Genomic DNA, 19,781 nt, shown 5'->3' on the forward strand with positions numbered 1-19,781 from the left:
CGACTTGTTTGGGTTGAGAAATCTTTTTTACGTAGAGGAGTGAACAACGTTTCAAAATTCTTCGGTCATCGTCTTGTTCACAACCTGACATAAGACATCATACATGTACATTAGCTCTTTGCTATATTTTGCTTGTAATTTCATTTGTGTATTTCGTTCAATTTATACGTGAACGTTAAATGAGACACGGGAATATGATGTTCCTATAGGCCTTACACAGACTGGTGACCACAGTAAAACGGCATCAGTTTGCGGTTATGACTCAGTAGATACCATGGTGTGGCTTTGCTATAAGAGAAAACACAACACACACACACACCGTTTGCGGCTATATTGAATGTAAATATTATACCTGAAAACATGGCCCCGATTAAAGTCATCTATTTCTCCATTCATTTTTTTACGAATTTGTTGAGAAATTAGAGAACATATAAAAGTCAAGATGTGAAGAAAGTGAAGGAAAGTCGGTCTTGACACATAAGATCCTTTTCCTATCTGTCAGCAATGACAGTCTCGCGCCCCTAGTGGCGTAGGGGCATGTTTGTGGAATCATAATGCTAAAAACTGGGTTTCGATACCCGTGGTGGGGAAAACAAACGATAGTCCATTATGTAGCTTTGTGCTTAATTATCAAAAACAACAACAAATAGAATCTGGCGCTAGATGTCAGTAAATTAGTGAACGTTTTACACGTAGCACCCGAGTTAGGCCTACGTATCGAATTACGTCTTAGAGTACTGTCTTATGTGGTTTGTGTATTTGTACGCAGTATAGGTAACGACAGACTTGTGTATTTGTGTGTATGTTTTGTTATATCAGAGCCTCATCAGGTAGTCTGCTGAGACCACCGAGGAGAATCGAATCCCTGATTTTAGCGTTGTAAATCTGTGGGCTTATTGCTGTACAAGCGGGGGACAATGTAAGACTGATATTATTTTTACATGTATTAAAAATAAGTGATATCAAACAAATATCGATCTTTACAACAAAATATTTACATTTGAAAATACAGGTCAATTAAATATTATCACTGTATTATTTATATTAATTTGATATACGACTTATTTTATTGTAATCTGTTTGAAATATACGCAGTTAATTACAACTTATACTTGTATTCAGGGATTGACACAATCAGTAGTTCAAAATATATGCAAACTTTAAGAAAAGATTGGGAAATGTTGACAAACTTTAGACATTTAAATAAAAAAAATATATTTTTTGTACAGACATCCCATTGTGTAGATTTGTGCTTACTTCCAAATAAACCAATGTTACTGATATCTTTGGATAATTGTACAAATAAATGTACAATAATCTCACTGCATTATTCAATACGTAAACCTATTTTATGCTACTGTACATGACTTTAAATCTTTGTAAACACAAATTTTAACACATACATAATCAATGGCAGATATAGTCTAAACAGTCGTCAGCATCTCTACATTAAGTCTCAAAACTTATAAGTCCAACAACTGGGATTCAACACCCGTGGTGAGAAAAGCTCATATAGCCAATTGCATAGCTTAAACATTATCACTTAATATACTGTTTGTGAGGAAGGAATCATGGTTGTTTGTGAAATAGAACATTCTAATACTCTCTTCTCTTTTTAACTATGAATAACGATTCGATATCTGAAATCTGACTTTCCCAACAATGTTGCTTAATTCATCCTAACTTTTAGGGTGTAAGGAAGTAATTTGTATAGCCTCACAGAAGAAAACAGCAACTGTTGAACGATGCAAGATCTGCTTTCTCATCTGTGTAGAACAGTTTTCTTCTATGTTTTCACAAGGTCTGTTGATAGATATGGCTGAGGTATTTAAAAAAACAAACAAAAAAAGCTCACGTATCATTGTAAGTTGGAGAAACGTGGTATTGTTTGAAAAGGATAACGTTCAATATTTCGGTATAGAAGATCACAGCGTGATCAATCAATTTGACTGGATATTCCTGATAAATATTGTTGAATTATGTCAGAATTAAAGTATATTTTTAGGTTAGAAAATCAAGCTTGAATACCAGAACAAAAGCTACGTTACTCATAAACTTGATCCCAAAAAGAAGTTATTTTCGAGATATATATAGCTGAAGTACTTATTGATTTAGTTTTTAAAGTAGTTTTTCACTATAATGTATTTGTTACTTATTTTAAAGCACATAAAACTGATAAAATCAATCTTAGCCTGTATAGGTGATAATTTTCTCTGTCTTAAAATGAAAGCCATATTTAAAAAATAACATTATTCCATGGTTGCATGACTAGCAAATAATTCATTTAGTAAAACAGCCAGTTTGTGTTAGTCCTAATCCTATTTTTAATCACTGAAACAAACACATCATTACTTCTAATTTGTAACTTCGTGTGTTGAAAGTGATAACAATATAGTGATAACAAAAATTTTCAAGTGGATTTACTTCAGAAATTTTATAAATAAATTTGAAAGCTAGGAAATAAAATACTGAAATTTATTTAAGTAAAACAACATCTTTACTTTATAGAGAAGCTTTGAAATTAACATACACAATTCTTTTATAAAGATTGTAATAACAGTGTAATTAAGAATTTTCTTAATTAGCATAAAAGAAAAATGATAAAAATAAATAAAAATATAGAATAAACACAATTCAGATAATACTGAATTAGGTGTAATATAGTATAGTTTGAAATTCACATTGAATTTATTTGTAGTTGAGTACAAAGCTACACAATAGGCTATCTGTGCTCTGCCCACCACAAGTATCGAAACCCAATTTGTAGCGTTGTAAGTCGATAAACAGTCCAAAAAACTTGTGTGGTTTGTACTGAGATACTACATAATGTAAATTATTATACAAATTTGTTTTTTAAATTCCTTCTATACATCAACGATTTGTTAAAACTAAAACGATGGTGATTAGTTGAATTAACTCCAAATTATCCTTTTCGTTTTTCTTGTCAGCCTCAACCCCAAATGACAGTTGAGTCAAAATTGGGCCAAGAATCGTGAATACGTTAGAAGACTGCGTCAAAAGGTAAAATCATATTAATGGCTTTATTCAACAAGTGACAGACTTGAGTTATACCGGTATCTATAAATTAAGGAAAACACAACCCATGCCTTTATAACCCTTTCTAAAAGTAACAGACAAGCAAATAAGTCTATAGAAATTCCGCATCAAACAACAGTAAAACATTCCAAATCCTGGACATTTCTTCAAGAAATTAAGATAAAGCTCTTATAAAACATGATTCATAACGACACAGAAAGAGTCAAAAACCTAAAGACATCGGAGTAACTATCAAGAAAGTGGTTAACAAAATAATTAAGTAGAGAACAATTGGTGACAGTGCGGTTGTGTTGTTGTAACCAAAGTTTCCAGTTAAAATTAGGCTGGAAAAACAAGTTCTGTCTAAGTCTATTGTGTGATCGCCGCTTGGTACCAGTTGTCGGTACTATAACTATTATAACCCTTAATACAATCTACATAATTAGTTAAAGTAAAAAAAAACTACCTTTCATCCTGAAATAAAACATTATTGAATTACTAGGAACCACGACCTCACGGAACAGTAGTGAAATTAAAGAAACATACAAAAGAACATAACCTATATCATTAAAAATGACTGATAAAAAATATACTGTAGGACATCAACATCTGTGTAAAACGTATTTTACAAATACGTAATTAATGGAACTTCCCCACAATGTACTTTCTCCATGTAAACTATTACATGTTATAATTTATCTTGAACGAGCCTCCAATTTACTCTATTACTTATTACGATTTCAAGTAGACTAAAACTGAGTTAAGGTTAATTTTAGAAGGTAATTAGATGTTAACTTTGAAAAAGTTAAATAAATAGCGACTACCATCAGATGCATAGTGAACAGAAAGTTTATCACGAGTGACATTTATGACACAATGAAAGCTCAGAACAACTAATATAGTTTTATGATTATTTTCAGGATACACTTCAACTGAATAAAAAGTACTCATGTGTTTATACGCAAACGGTGCATATGTGTTATAAATATAAAAAAACTATAAACTACCAGTAATACTAAACATAACTCTTACTTTTCTAACCTGTAAATTAAGAAAATGAATGTAATAATTCCACCGTAGAGGCGATCAATAAAACTGTCACGCCCTGTTAGCACCCAATATATTATAAACAAAAAAAAAAAATAATCACCAGTTCACTAAGAAAATCGTGAATGGATAAGAACAGACTTATAATTCACAGAAAGTCGTCGATTTAATTAACATCTTTTCAAACCAGCCCGATTATCATTTATTGGGTAGCTCGTTAATCGATGATGTATTCATGTGAACAATCATGTGAAACTACTGAAAATGTCTACGTTTCTTGAATGAAATAATCTGTGGAATTAAAAACTTGAATCAATAATTGTGTAGAAGTTTAGAACAAAAAACAAAGTCTGTATATTTTCAAAAATTCTCCCTAAACTTATTCTAGTTGATTATTTCAAGAGGAACAATAGACTTATTTTTCTCGGTTTGTACACAGGTGGAAACTTTCAGTTTTTAATTCACTCAAGATGGAAAACAAGAATATCTTCTCTAGGACACGTGTACAACACATTGTTACAATATATATTATAACTACATGTACAAACTCTTATTCTGTCTCAATGTACCTTGCGAAGGACGTCGCCGTGTTATAACTAAGACTTCCAGTGCATCTGCTATCAAACAAGTAAGTTGTAAATATCCACATTCAGTTATTTTAACATAAAATTATGCGACATTTTATTGAACTCTATTTATACTTTGTCAACTTTTTGTAATATCAATATTTAATTTAAACCTATTTTATTATCTAAGTATTTCAGAAATATGAATTGTAAGTAGTTTTGTTTGTACATCCATCGTCATAGTCCTGTCCAAGAATTTTTCTCAGAACGGCTGGTATGGGTATTAACACTTTTATTAATAAGCAGAGAATAACGTTTCGACCTTTCTAAGATATCTTTAGATCAATAAAAGTGTTAATACCAATAGCAGCCGTTCTGAGATACATTTTTATTTCAAATGGGTTTATCGTCTTTAAGCATAAGCTTTCAAAGAAGGTGTTTAGTTCTTTATGGAATTTGTAAGTTAATTCTGAGAGTAATGTTTTGGTACATTTGTATTGTAAAAGGAAACATTTCGAACATCAGTTCTGTTACTTACAAAACCAATTAATTATTGGCTGAAGGATGTAATTTACAAGTTTCATATTATTTAATGTTAAGAAAAATATTTTCAATCAAGTTAACAACCCGAAAGAGTAAACATCGTAAAGCACGATTCTGTTATTAAATATAAAATTAACAGAAATCAATTACACTTTTATAACTCCTCTCATATCAAATGTCATTCATAAACATTTCTGAACCACCAGTCTAGGTGAAAGGTCTTGATACTATAATATTCAATTAACCATAGCTTTCAGTCCTATTTTAAACTTAATACTTCCCAATATCAAATATTGTCAGAAAGAGTATTTTACTTCAGTAAATTCATTATCTTATTCAATAAGTAATAAATAGTTAATATTAAAATATTCAGAAAAGGGAGAAAACTGGAAGTTTTGTTTTGTTATGGAAATATACAGTCTGTTGTTGTGTTTTTCGCCATATTTTTAGAACAACAAACATATTTCAACACTTTACAGTAGAAAATATTGCTAATATTTAAGATACTGAACTGATAATTCAGTATATAATATCTTATTTTTTTATATATATACATGTTTATTTTGTTTGTCTTTTGAAGTTCGCTCAAAGCTACACGAGGGCTATCTGCGCTAGCTGTCCCTAATTTAGCAGTGTAGAAGCAGAGGTAAGGCAACACATTATCAACACCACTGCCAACTTTGGAGCTACTCTTTTACCAGCAAATAATAAGACTTACCGGCATATTATAACGCCTCTACAGTTGAAAGGGGGAGCATATTTGGTACGACAAGGATTCGAACCCGCGATCCTCAGATTACGAGTCGAGTGCTTTAACTACCGGGCTATGCCAAGCTCATGTATGTATATATATATATATATGTGTGTGTGTTAATTTGCATTAATTTGTAGCAATTACTAACATTACTTGTTATATATTGTTTGTGACGATCGTCTAATTTATTACGTTACGTAGTACAATTTTAAATAGTCTAACACTAAAACTTAAATTTGAATTTAGAAGTTAATTAAATGTCGAAATATCAATTATTGCTTTCACCAACAACATTGGAACACGCAGTTTTTCTTTCTTATTATAAATATATCTCAATAAACAAATAATAATACAATTTATAATAACGATTATGATAAATAGTTTTACAAATATGATTTATTCAAAAAAGTTTCACAAATGTACAACCAGTATTGAGTCACCCCCAAGTGGCACAGTGGTATGTTTGCGGACTGAAACTGCTAAAAATACCCACAATGGGAAAAGCACAATCAGCTCATTGTGTAGCTATGTGCTTAATTTTAAATAATAGATCAATACTGAGCCTTTTATTTGGTTTAGTATTTGCATAAAAACATCGTACAATGTTGATTCTTACACTCGAGAATCTTCTTCAACCTTAGGAAATGTTTGGGAATTTAACAGTATTAGTTACATGAATTTCTCAGTAAATATTTAAGTAAAATCAACTTTGATATCCAAATAAATATATAATAGTACATTCATTACAATATTTTAGTTAATCTTTCTTGTATAAAGATAACTTTACAAAATAAAGTATTTAGATTGTAATTGTTGTTAACTTAACTCGCTTTTATTCGATCATAAGTTATTCTTAAAAAAGTAACAATAAACCTTTCATTCTACGTATGGTTTGTGTTTAGAAATGTGGTTGTGCTAACTGTAGGTGGAAAGAAAAAAGTTATACTTTTCAGTATATGCAGAGTTAAGAACTATTCAAGCTGCCAATAAGAAAAGCCGCAAGAAAAGTTAGCCATTTATACTAAGAAGTGCAGAAACTGCTGTTGTAACATATAGTCAAGCAACAAATAGTGATTGTTACATCCGTCTATCTGTCTTCATATAAGCATGCTTTTTGTTACCACACCTTTGTTTCATTGTAAAGCTATAAAAAATATTTACCAGTAAGATTCACTGGCAGGCACATTAAAGCATGCAGTGGTATTTAAATTTCTATTCTATAGTTTATACTTCATATCTTTAAAATGTTTCTAACTTGTACATAACCGTTCCATTTTCGTAAGATAAGGATATATTTATGACTTCGAACATCTGGTCAAAATGAATGTTATAAAATACGCGCAAAAGTTGAATAAGAATTTACAGGTGGACTATAAAAGATTTAAAGAGTATTCCATACAAGTTTTAAAACATATGAAAAATAGTATATTCCAGTTACGAAATATCTACTTGCATTAGAGATGCTGTAGTTTAGATTACCAAAATTTCCGAAAATGAATACTTGAAGTTGTATTGTGATCTATTGTGAAAATTTTATTCCTGTAGCACTTTAAGAACATATAGAAATAAATATCTTTATTCAGGTACATAAGAAGAAAAGTTTCAATATTTTGTGCTGTTGCAAGTGATTGGCTAGATGATGTTCATGAGAAGGAGGTACCCTACTGAGAACGATGCTACTCTCGCCATGCTAGGCAGACAAACATGTTCGGGGCTGGAGTAATTGGTTCTGGTTCTATTAGTAACCTATAGACCAGATGAGTCAATAATCCTTGTGTTTGACGAATTGAAGATACACTGTTGTAGTCGTATAAAAATGTTATTTTCTCTTTGCTGATTCCTGGATTTGTTCTGTTCATGTCTGTGATGATTCTAACTGCAAAGTATTTGTAAGTCTTGAAATAAAACATAGATTCAAGAAAATCTAGCATTTCACTTGAATACCTAATTTTTGTTAGTATAAAATAAATTCTGCTGGAATTATTTATTGTTTACTTGTTGATACGGAGATCGAGAAGTTGGCCACATTAAAACATAACTCAGATATGTCATTTATTTACCTAATTTTAATTATATTAAATTAATTTATTAATTGTCATTAATTAATTAATCTTTTAATATTTGTTTCAGAATTAACCCTTCTCTAGTTTGACTTATTCAAACTATGCATACAATTATTTGACATAATATTTAACTATTTTTATGAATTTCTATATGAATAGCACTTCAGTATCACTTATTAGTAATGAAACTATTTTAATAAAGATCAGATTGAAGTTTAAAAACTTAAAGCACTATATTAGCCAACTTCTAAGTGTTTTATAAGTTACAAAACAGATGAAAATACTATCTTAAGATGAAAATACTGGGTTGTTTTGACTAGCGAAGGAAATAAATAAATACCTCATACACTGGTGGAATTTACAGTTTTTGATATAGATGGGTAATCCTTTGTTTGTCATTAATAACCTAAAATGTGTCAGTTGTTTGGCTACATAAACACCTCAAGTATTTTAGGGTATTAATGATGTGTTACGCGAATAAAAAAGCTAATATAATGAAAAATTCTTAATATTTTTATTTTATTGTTGTTGTTCCAGTTTAAATCTACACAATAGGTTATGTATGATATGTTAACATCGGTGAATGAATCCCCTAGTTTTAGCGATTTCAGTTCATAAATCCATTTCTGACCCATTGTGGAACATGTATTTTAACAGAGTTGAACTTGCAGAACAACTGAATTTATTAGTGCATTCTACTATTGTACATTATACCTGACTTTTTAAAATGACACTTTTTCCGTAAATATAGTCGTAATGAAAACATTTTTTGAATGTAGGAAGAAAGTGAGATTTTTAAAATAGATAAGTTAACCTTTCATTTTATGACGTCACAATTAGGTGTACAAAATATATTGTGAGGTAAGTTTTATGAAATTTCACTTTCACTCAAATTTTCATTTCATTTTTGCAATGACCTAAACAAGAAATAGGATCAAAATGTAAGAAAAACGGTTATTTTTATACATTTCTAGACTATTTCATTTCGTTCATTGAACCGAAACGTTATTGGTAACGAACATTTAATTCGTAAATGATAGTTCTTTAAAGTCATTCTGATTATTGGATTAAATTTGAAGGACGTTGTATTACTAGGAATACGTTTTTATCATAGTCAGTCAATACTGCAGAACAATATAACTCTGTTTTCACAAAGTTTGTAATTAATAATAACTTTTGCTCAGAAAAAAACAAAACCAAAACTGTCTAATCGGTGCAAGACAAAAGTTCAAATACGCTGCTCTTCTGGTCTTTCGTATAAATATTAGAAAGTATTATTTCGTTGGGGATGTACTCTATTGGCCTATAATGACCACGTGGTTAGGGTGGCCAACTCGTAATCTGAGGGTTGCAGTTTCAAATCTCTGTGACACCAAACATGATTGAGCTCACGGTGGACAGGTAAACAAATAGCTTTCCCTGTAGTCTTACACTGCTAAATTAGGAACGACAAACGCAGAAAGTTCGTGTGTAGTTTTGCTGGAAATTAAAAATTAAACAAATCACTGTCTCAATGATAAGTTTAAAGGCTTAAAAAGTGAAAATCTTATGTTCGTGGTGGGCAAAACAAGACATATGTTTCATTACTTAAAGTTTTCTTAGAAATTCTTTTTGTTAGAATGTCTCTAACGAATGATTTACTTTATTTCAAAATGCTGAGAAGATGGTTGATTACATTGCTTTCTGCTGATATAAAAGGTACAAAATTTAGCCATTTCAAGTTTCAGTAGCCTGAATGTTTCTTATTTTATTGTAAAGAACTAACAATGTAAGTATTTTTACAGTTTATCGTAAAATAAGAAGACTAGAAAATAGTATACACAAGCGTGTTAAGGCGTTCGACTTGTAATCCGAGGGTCACGGGTTCGAATCCCGGTCGCACCAAACATGCCCGCCCTTTCAGCCGTGGGGGCGTTATAATGTGACGGTCAATCCCACTATTCGTTGGAAAAAGAGTAGCCCAAGAGTTGGCGGTGGGTGGTGATGACTAATTGCCTTACCTATACTCTTAAACTGTTAAATTAGGGACGGCTAGCGCAGATAGTCCTCGTGTAGCGTTGCGTGAAATTCAAAACAAACAAGTATACACAAGTTGCAAATTATTTAAGCATTGTGTATCAATACTTATACATTGACGAATTTGTATGAATACGAGATTGGGAAAAAAATGGCCAGTGATTTAAGAAATCAAGAAATAACACATCCATGTTCATTCATTTTTTTTGTTTTGAGTTAAAAAACATAAAATATAACTAACAAAGTTATGAAATTATATAAAAACAGTATTTTCAGCAGCCCTGACATTATGCGTCGATACATAACTAGTATTAGAGATCCCAGAACATTATACAAAAGGACAATAATATTATTTCGATGGCTTAAAACTCAAGATATATTTTTGATAAATTTACAATAATCAAAGTATGTCAAAGATCATATCATTTTACTAGAATATAGTAGAAATTTATAAAAATATGACGAGATTTCTCAATTTCTCAAGTTGCTACTAATTATAATTATTTTAATTCCATTAGTCTTGTTCCACTCTACAAGAATAACTTCTGAAAGTCAACAAATATTTGTCATGGTGTTTATAAGTGTATCGTTCTGTGGTGTAGGTATTAAAATCAGATTTACGAATATTTTATAACTGATTAAGCTCTCCACCATCCAATGGCACCGTGGAATGTCTGCGGACTTATACAGTAGAAATCAAGTTTTGATACCCTTGTTAGGAGAGCACATATATTTTATTGTGTACCTTTGTGCTGAATCAAGAACAAACAAGCAATCAAGTTTTTCTCGGCTTATTTTTGCTTTAAAAATTCACCAGTATCTATAGACCCTTACATTAATCAACTTTATTCAAATATGATTGTCAAACATTGCTTTATCACTGAAAATCCAAACATTAATGTCTAGAATCACAGTGGTAGCTGCAACCGTTTTAGAAAAGATATATTTCAGTTTCTATATAAATTGAATGCAAATTTCGGTGAAATATGCTGAAAGCAAACGATATAATAAAGTAAATAGTATATCATCTTTCTGAACTAGAGAATACGTCTGTAAAGACGTTATTAATACACTGGTAAATATTTGTCACACTAACATCGTCTAGGATTGTAAGTCTAGTAACGATATCATCAGAACTGTTAGAATATTGATATGTTAAATAAAATAAAATAAAATATGTAAATAAAGTTGAATTAAACTGAATATATGGGAATTATTTTAAAGTATCGTGAGATTTGGCTTTATTTCCCTTAAGTGAAGTCTGTAATACATGTCCGTTGATATCAGTTCATTTGAACTTGTCTAACATAGCTTGTGTGATGTTCTTTTTGTCTTTAGAAAGGTCCCCCGCTAGTACAGCGGTAAGTTTACGGATTTACAACGCTAAAATCAGTGCTTTGATTCCCCTCGGTGTACTTGGCAGGTAGCTCGATATGGCTTTACTACAAGAAAAAAACACACAGAAATACACAGTCTTCACAAACAGTTCGGTCAAGTATTCTACAATATAGATATGAAAATATTTGTATCTAAATCCGGAGCCACCAGCAGGGATTGAACTCACGACTTCTGGTTTAGTTTATGTATAATGCTGATGTATAATGTTTATTTTTACAGGAGTGAATGTTAGCAGTATTCCAACCAAACAGTATTTGCTATATCCAATACCGACTACGCAATAATAACAGATTATATTTTTCAATAACTTAAGTAACTTAATTTATATAAGAGTAAATAATATATATAATAAAGCCCTCATACGTTGATTTAGAGAAACCTCTCAGAGCTTCAGGAGTCTGGATTTCTTTGGATAGTTGTTTAGTGTTTATTGGCAAAAAGCAACTATGTGCGTCAATAAACCCATAAAAATGTAAAAGTAAAATTATTGTAAATATAATAACAGTTAAAAAAAACAATGTCCAGAAGTCGGAATAATGGTGCGTAAAATGCATGATTGACAGTGTCACCATCGCCAATGACGTCAGGAATAAACCCATATAAAATGAAGATACAACAATAAAACATAGGTTATTGTGACTTGGGCATCACAAAGGCCACACATTGGTGAAAGAACTTTAGACAAATAATTTTCCAGGGCCAGTTGAGAGCTAAGAGAGACAGTATAAGTAGTGCAACTGGGGTACTGCATAGCTTCTACGTAACCCAGGGCAAGAGAAATGGCATAGAACTCAGCAGTGAAAACAGCAACTACTGAGGAGATTCCTAAGGCATGGCGGAATGGGTTGATTAGTGGAGATAGTAATGTCAACTAATGACAGCTCTAATTAATTCAGCTGCTCCTCGATATCAAGGTGAATGGAAAAGTAGCAGACTATTTAGTCCAAAAGAGAGAGAAAAACACAACACCAGGTGGAATGCTATGGTAAGAACCAAAGTTTAATGCCATAGTGGAAAGAAAATTGCAAAGGACAGAGGTGATAAGGGGGTTCGTGTGACTCAATGCAAAAACTCTTGATTGGAGAAGTGTGGAAAGACCCATTCGGCATCTTCAAGGTCAAGTTACTGGCATAAAGTTTGATCACAGACAGAACGAAATAAGATATAATAGATTCTGAGCATAGAACATCAATCTGCTCCCCAAGTGTTGGAAGAGAGCATATGGAAAATGTTCAATGCCCTGATTGATATACTTGGCACAAGAATTAAAGTCAGCTTACTGTGAAAAATAAGTCCCAAGAACTTTGTCTCAGGGATCACGGGAATAACAATATCACTGATATATAGCTTTGAATCAGCCTGTGTAACCTCTTGATAGCACGAATACAAGCAAATAGTTTTGAAGAAAGAAAAGGTAAAACCGACTGTTGTGGTACACTTCAAAAAGTGATTGAGGGAAGTGTGAAGCTGCCACTCAAGAAACCTTATATTTAGCAACACGAGATATGGAAGTTATTGACATAAATCCCATTTCTAATAGTCAGATGAAGTTGTGTAGTATCATTATTCTTGATACTGAGTAATGTGACATTCATGAGGGACTCCAAGTTCCTGTGAAAAAGAATAGGGAAGTGTCGAACCCACATAGATTTGGGGTCGTATGTCCAATAAAACGTTTTGGATGAAAATCAGTAAATGGCCACTTACCTCATAGAAATGGAGGTTCCATATAGTACTATACCACCACGTAGTATCCTAAGCCCTCTCAAAGCCAAATAACACAGAAACGAGATTATTTTTAGCGTGCTTGCCTTTCTTGACATTTCAAGTCGAAATATACTTCCTACTGGATATACGAATCTTGTTCAATAGGATTTTGGTACTGATGGTAGAAGAGAAGCTAGTTGTGAAACTAATCTGAGATTCCTTTTGGCTTGAATGTCTAATCTTCTGTTCACTGGCTCAAGCTCACTGGAAAGTAATGCAGTTCAAAAGAATGTAATAGCTGTGAGAAGTATCTAAGGGCCATTTGTGAGCCTCCGTTCCACTTATTTGGCAAGACGTCACCATGCATGGTCTCAAGAATAAAAGGAAGAGCTTCCTGTCTCGGCTACCACGGAGTCGTTTATCAGTGGAAGACAGACGACAGGAGGATCACGTTTCAAGAGAGCACGTCGACTTGGTCCAACTTCTACTGAGGCACAAAGATTGGGTAGCATCGACCATGGCAATTCTCCTATAAACTGATAAGAAAATGAACTTTGCACTAAAAGAGAGCATAAAGATCTGATTGTTCATAAGTCTCTCCAGGAGACTGGTAAAGAGAACAAACAGTGATTGTATAACCCAAGAAAAGAAGGATTCTGCTAGCTTCCAGTGTAACGAACTTCAAAGACATAATGGGCACATTTTGGTCGAACAGCAGTGAAACTACGTCATGCACTTAATCATCACACACACTGCCATTTCAATATTTAAAAAAAGGTGATTGCATCAGCAAGTTTCAGAAATGTTTTCAATAAGACAAGACTCGACAAGAAGAGAGAAATGACCAAGGCCTCAATGTCAACCATATAAAAAAGAAATTTTAAAAGCTCCATTGTGTAAAAGAGGCCAGTGTCATTTCGGTGGGGGAGAAGTAGATGGAGAACCTTTCGGTTTATGACTAAGCCTTTTATCTTTATTAGAAGTAGATCTATTGAACTCTATGGATTCTCCTCTAGGTTGATAGATGAAGGTTCCAGTGACTGAGACCGTAAATGGATAATCATTCTACATCTTGAAACCCAAAAAGATGGATCAGAGCAGACACCAGAAGCTGGAACTGGTGGAATGAACTCAGACAGTTGCTGGAATGGATGGAGGAGACAAAAACAGGAGTGGACATGGACTTGTCAAGGTGCTTATCGATAGATAGCAACATAGATATTATTGATGTTCTGGACAACACTTTCTTTACTCAGTGTTTTCTATTCCTGATCCAGAAAATGCAAGTCTTAATAGTTAGAACACTTGTTTAGAAATCTGCAGACCCCGGATGAAGAATCATTGATATTGACGATCTTTTCAGTCGTAGAAGCATTATCACGTGACAGTAAATTACATATTATTCGTTGCCAAAAACTAGCAGAGAAAATTGCGATGGATGATGTAGGCAGTGAGCCTGTGGTATAACTTCAAAAGAATGGACGGCTAATTCTTACAAAAATATTTTACTTTTGTCTAATGGGTTAGTATGAAACCTCATTTAGAAAGCCAGTATATATAAGTTAAAAATGGGTGCTGGATTTTTACGTAAAATATGGTACAATATGTAAGTTTGTCATTGATAATAAGTTTTTATATGATGTGTCGTGAATGGTGATATTTATACATCCATCTTTACAGCTTTTTCAAGAAAAAAGTATTTGAGTTGTATTTCAACTTCTAATTTTTCGGTTCCAAAAATTCAGATTTGTAGGACATCGCAGTGGCACAGTGTAAAGTCAGAAATTTTATGTCGTTAAAAACTAGATGTGTACATCCGTGATAAGCACAGCACAGCTAACCAGTTTGTAGTTTTATGATTAGTTACAAAGAAACTGTTTAGAGGAACTAAAACTAATCATTCTGAATTAAAATTATGTTATAAGATCAGTTATAAGAAATTCTGAACACTATAAATCTTAAACAATACATCATATTTATGGATATGAAAGAGCTATAACCACTTCTCACTGTCTCGTTTGATATAAAATATGATTCGAAAAATTTATTTCCACAAGTCTGCACCAAACAGCTAGAAATGTCCAATTGGCAGAAGCTTTACTTTTCCTTAGTATGATGATTCAAATATTTATTTAATTTAGTTGGTTGAAAATATCTTTTGCTATTCCTCAAACTTATTATCTAGATTAATAAAACATACTTAATGTTTAATTGTTAACCCTTTCCATCGAGAAGCTAGAAAAATATTGGAGGTTTTATTATCTTATTATACATCATTAAAGGAAAAATTCTGTTCAATTAAGTTTAAGAAACTGTTTAACTGAGTGTAGTTTTACAATATGTCTTTTTATTAGAAATAATTCTTTTCAAAACTTACAACCGAATAATAATTAGTTAATAATTAAGAAAGTCACGGTTCACTGCTTTCCAGTCACGGTATTTTTCTTTATTTTGTGACTTAATATGTTAAATATTTTATTTATCTTAGGTTCTATCACAGTCTACATTACAATTTCATTTGTCTTATCTTTAATTAAAGTTGTGTATTTCAATACCTGTGGTGAGCAAAGCACATACAACTTATCTTGTAGCTTTGTGCTCAACAGAAGAAAAAATGAGATTTTATAAACCAAGATATTTTCATTTTTAATACCTGTTTGCGATGTAGGAATCATAGTTAGCTAAAAACACGCTTGAAAAATAGTTTCTAACTAAAACTATCTAAGAACCGCCGCTTCTCTGAATGGAGAATTAAATTACTGACTGTTTGTTACTGATTAACAAAGGCCAGCACCATAACTACTGCAAACATTTCTAAGATCTGTAATATAAGTTATAGAAACAAAATACCCTTCGTCCTGCTACTGAGTGTTATTGAAATACCAACAAGAAACACACCACAGAACAACAGAGCAATTAAAGAAACGTACAAAAGAACATAAACTGTGTTAGAAAATCAAGACTGATGAAAATATTCACCATAGGACCTCAACATCTATATAAAAAGCACTTTAACAATACCTTATTAATGGAACTTCCCCAAAATATATTTACTCCGTGTAACCTCATACTGATCTTTACAAAGTAAAAAAAAAATTAACATCACTAAACTGCAAACTTTCAAAGAGTTAAAAGACAATCTAGTAACACCAAAAATACGGTAAATTGGGAATTTACCACGATCAAAATTCATGACACAATTAAGGCTCACAACAACTAAAAAATTATGCTGATGAAGAATGCACTCCAACCGAACAAAAAAGTACTTATGTTTCACGTCGCATTACAAGCATAAGTGTTATTACAAAGAAAAAAAAAACTAATCCACTCTGTAAAACGAACTTTGTTCCTGGATAATATGTGTTATTTCTTCATTGCTCATGTTATAAAAGTACAGAAAATGGCCATTATTCCCTTCATACTTTGCTTTTGTGACCTGGATAATGAAATTTAGAAATTAACTTATTTTATATCTAAAAACGGTCAAATTTGCACATTTTCATTCACACAAGGTGTGAATAAAACAAGATATGAATCAAGACATACGTTATATTTATACTACAATTACACAAAAATGAGCAAAAGTGTTTAGAAGTTAGTAGTTTTTTGATATTTGAGACTGTAATGTAAATAAATCACTTTCACGTAGCAGCCCCCAAATATAGTCTCCCAACATGTTTTCGTTATACTTTTCTGGGTCACAAAAGCAAAGTTTAAAGGAAAAAATAGGTCTTTTTCATTTACTTTAGGCATCAGCAATTGGGAAATAACATTTTCTGCCCAGGAACAAGAAAAAGTAAAAATTGTGTTACATAATGTAATCGTCTGTTGATAAGGATATCGAGCTGTTTAAAATTATTAAAATTTATTATTATATCTACGTTTCATTTTGGCCATTTAAAAAATGGAATCTGTAATTTTATAGATATTTAGTACAGATAAGAGGTCTGTACATTTACAAAAATTCTACGGAAACTTACTGAACTTGATTATTTCAAGAAGAACTAGAGACTATTCTTCTTGGTTCATACACAGGTGAAATGAAAACTCTTTCAATCGTTAATTAAGTAAAGCTGGAAAACTAGATTGTATCCTCTAACGCAACTGTACGACACGTTTGTACAGTTTATAACGTAACTACATGTTCAACCTCTTATTCTGCTTGAGGTACTTTGCATAAGACGTCATCGTGTAATTACTAAGATTTCCACTGTTTCTGCCATCACGCAGGTAAGTTGTAAGTTCTAAAATTATACATTTTATGAATCGTGTTCTTGAATAATATTTACATTTTGTCGAGTGTTCTCATGGAAATATATAATTCAAAAGTTATTTTAAACATCTAAGTGTTTCAGAAAGATTAGATGTTAGTCGTTGTGTGTATACAATCGTCTTAATAATTCTTTCAGAGATGGTTTATGATGCTGTCCAGTTGTTTCTGGAACTTGTAATTAAATTCTTAAAGTTATGTTTTTGTACATTTGTGTCATAAAACAAAGCATCTTCAATATCAATTAAAATATAAAATCAATTATTTACTAGCTGAATGGTGTAACAAACAAGTCTTCTATTATTTAATTTTACCAAAGATGTTGACAGCCCTAAACAGTAAGCACAAAACTTTCTGAAGAACGACTTTGTAATAAAATGTATGTGTAAACAGAAATCACTTCAATATATATGTAAAAACGGCTCGTTTGGGTTGAGAAATTATTTTTTTTTTACGTTAAGGAGAGAACAACGTTTTGACTTTCTTTGGTCATCGTTAGGTTCACAAAGAAAGGAAGAGGTACCTGATCGGAAGCTGACCACATGTTTGAAAGGGATTGTGTAACTGAGTGTCGGAATGTAGAGGGCGTGCTTAGATGTTTGAATATGTATTTTTATTTTATTATTATTATTTATTATATTATTTTTCATATAGGTATAAAGGTGTCTTTTGTATTAGCTTATTTTGGGCTTGAGTTGTATAAGTAAGGCTTCACTAATTTTGCCTTTGTTTATGTTTGTTTCTTTATTTAGTATTTAAAAAAATATAATATAATATTATCGTCATGATTGGATAATCTACTGTCTGTTAAGTCGCGTAAAGTGCTGATATCTCAGCATTGAACAGAAATCATTACAGGAAATAATGTATGGAATAAAATACCTGGATGTAGTGACGTAACTTTATTCGATACTGAACATTCAGTGAGTACTTTTCTTTACCTACATGCGAACTGAACGTAGAAAATAGAAAGCTATGTTTTTCAGTATATGTTGAGTTAACGACTATTGCAGTTGTGATACAAGAAAAGCTGAGAGGTAAAGCAGCCGTTTGTCAATAAAGCAAGTATTTTCTTATCAAAGTTTCATTCCATCGTTACCTCGAACTTCACTGACAAAATGATTCCGCCTCACACTGACTGTATGCCTCGGGAGTGTGGATGTCATCAATGATGACTAGGTCATTGTTACAAAAGTTGTCACCAGAGACGCGTTGCTATGTCGTCAAGATAGTCAACTATGATGGATGATTACGTCGCAAGGTAGAGAACGTGTTTTAGACCACCATCACATGTGGCTATGACTCATACTTTGAGGAATGTTAAAGAATAATTCTTCAATTAATTAAATTTCATGTCCAAAAATGTATCTTAATTAAAACTTACGCTTTTAATCAAGTGTTTTTTATTGATATGATATATTATTAAACACAACATGATCGAAATTGTATATATATTTACAACATATACAGATGATGATTATAGTTTTAAATCATCCTTAAAGGAGCACTAATTAATAACAATAATTAATATTTTTTTATTTTACTAGTTTGACTTTATACAACAATGAACATCGTCAATAAAATGTTTAATTAAAACCTTCACTAGTTTGTGACAAAATAACTTACATATCTTACTTATTATCATGTTTCACAAAGGCGAAGTCCTAAAAAAGGACATTATTATTTATATGTCCTACAAGGACAATACTATAATTAAAACTTACTCAATTAAATGAGTAAATATTTTCAGTGCCAAATTACTACATTTGTTGTCCTAAAAAGATAATAATGTGCTCAATCTGAGGCATACAGTAGATGAATAGAAAGAATAGGCTCTTACTGTTTTAGGGTATCGTCACATATTCTTTAAACAGAATCGTTGCTAATACTTAAAAGTAGCAAAACTTACCATATTATATAGATATTAACCTTACGTTTAAATTATGCTATACAAATAATACATATAAAACTATGCAGACATAATTCTATGTCATAAAATTCAAAGTTCTCTTTGATTTCAGTAACATTTCAGTCAAACTTCTACACTGCTACATTCTAAGGTAATCGTTTCAGCAAATGTAATGTTTTTGAAACTGTGAATACATACAAAGGTGTCTTCTCAGTTTTAAAAGTATATTTCACAATACACGGACGACCATACTTGCATTAATTATCTGTTATTTATACTTTATCAAATATGTAAATATCACCAGAGGTCTGTGATTTTCTTACATGAATCTCACTTCCCTTCATAAACTAATATCTGTAGCAAATGTAAGTAAAATCTCAGATAAACGTATTGAAACATTTGTTAACAAAGCTTGAAAATATGATAACATTTACGAAAATGTTAAGTTTATTATTTTACGGTTAAATTCCAC

At 31.6% G+C, this 19,781-nt stretch overlaps 1 long non-coding RNA gene across 1 annotated transcript; it reads left to right on the plus strand.

Annotated features, from left to right (window-relative positions):
• Positions 1-755: 755 nt before the first annotated feature.
• LOC143224079 (uncharacterized) lies at positions 756-7,809 on the plus strand. The gene is made up of 5 exons (XR_013013195.1): positions 756-919; positions 2,949-3,021; positions 4,523-4,711; positions 5,773-6,031; positions 7,530-7,809. It is a non-coding gene; the product is annotated as an uncharacterized LOC143224079 (long non-coding RNA).
• Positions 7,810-19,781: the final 11,972 nt, after the last annotated feature.

This window comes from Tachypleus tridentatus, chromosome 8 (genome assembly GCF_004210375.1).
Source record: "Tachypleus tridentatus isolate NWPU-2018 chromosome 8, ASM421037v1, whole genome shotgun sequence".
Taxonomy (NCBI): domain Eukaryota; kingdom Metazoa; phylum Arthropoda; class Merostomata; order Xiphosura; family Limulidae; genus Tachypleus; species Tachypleus tridentatus.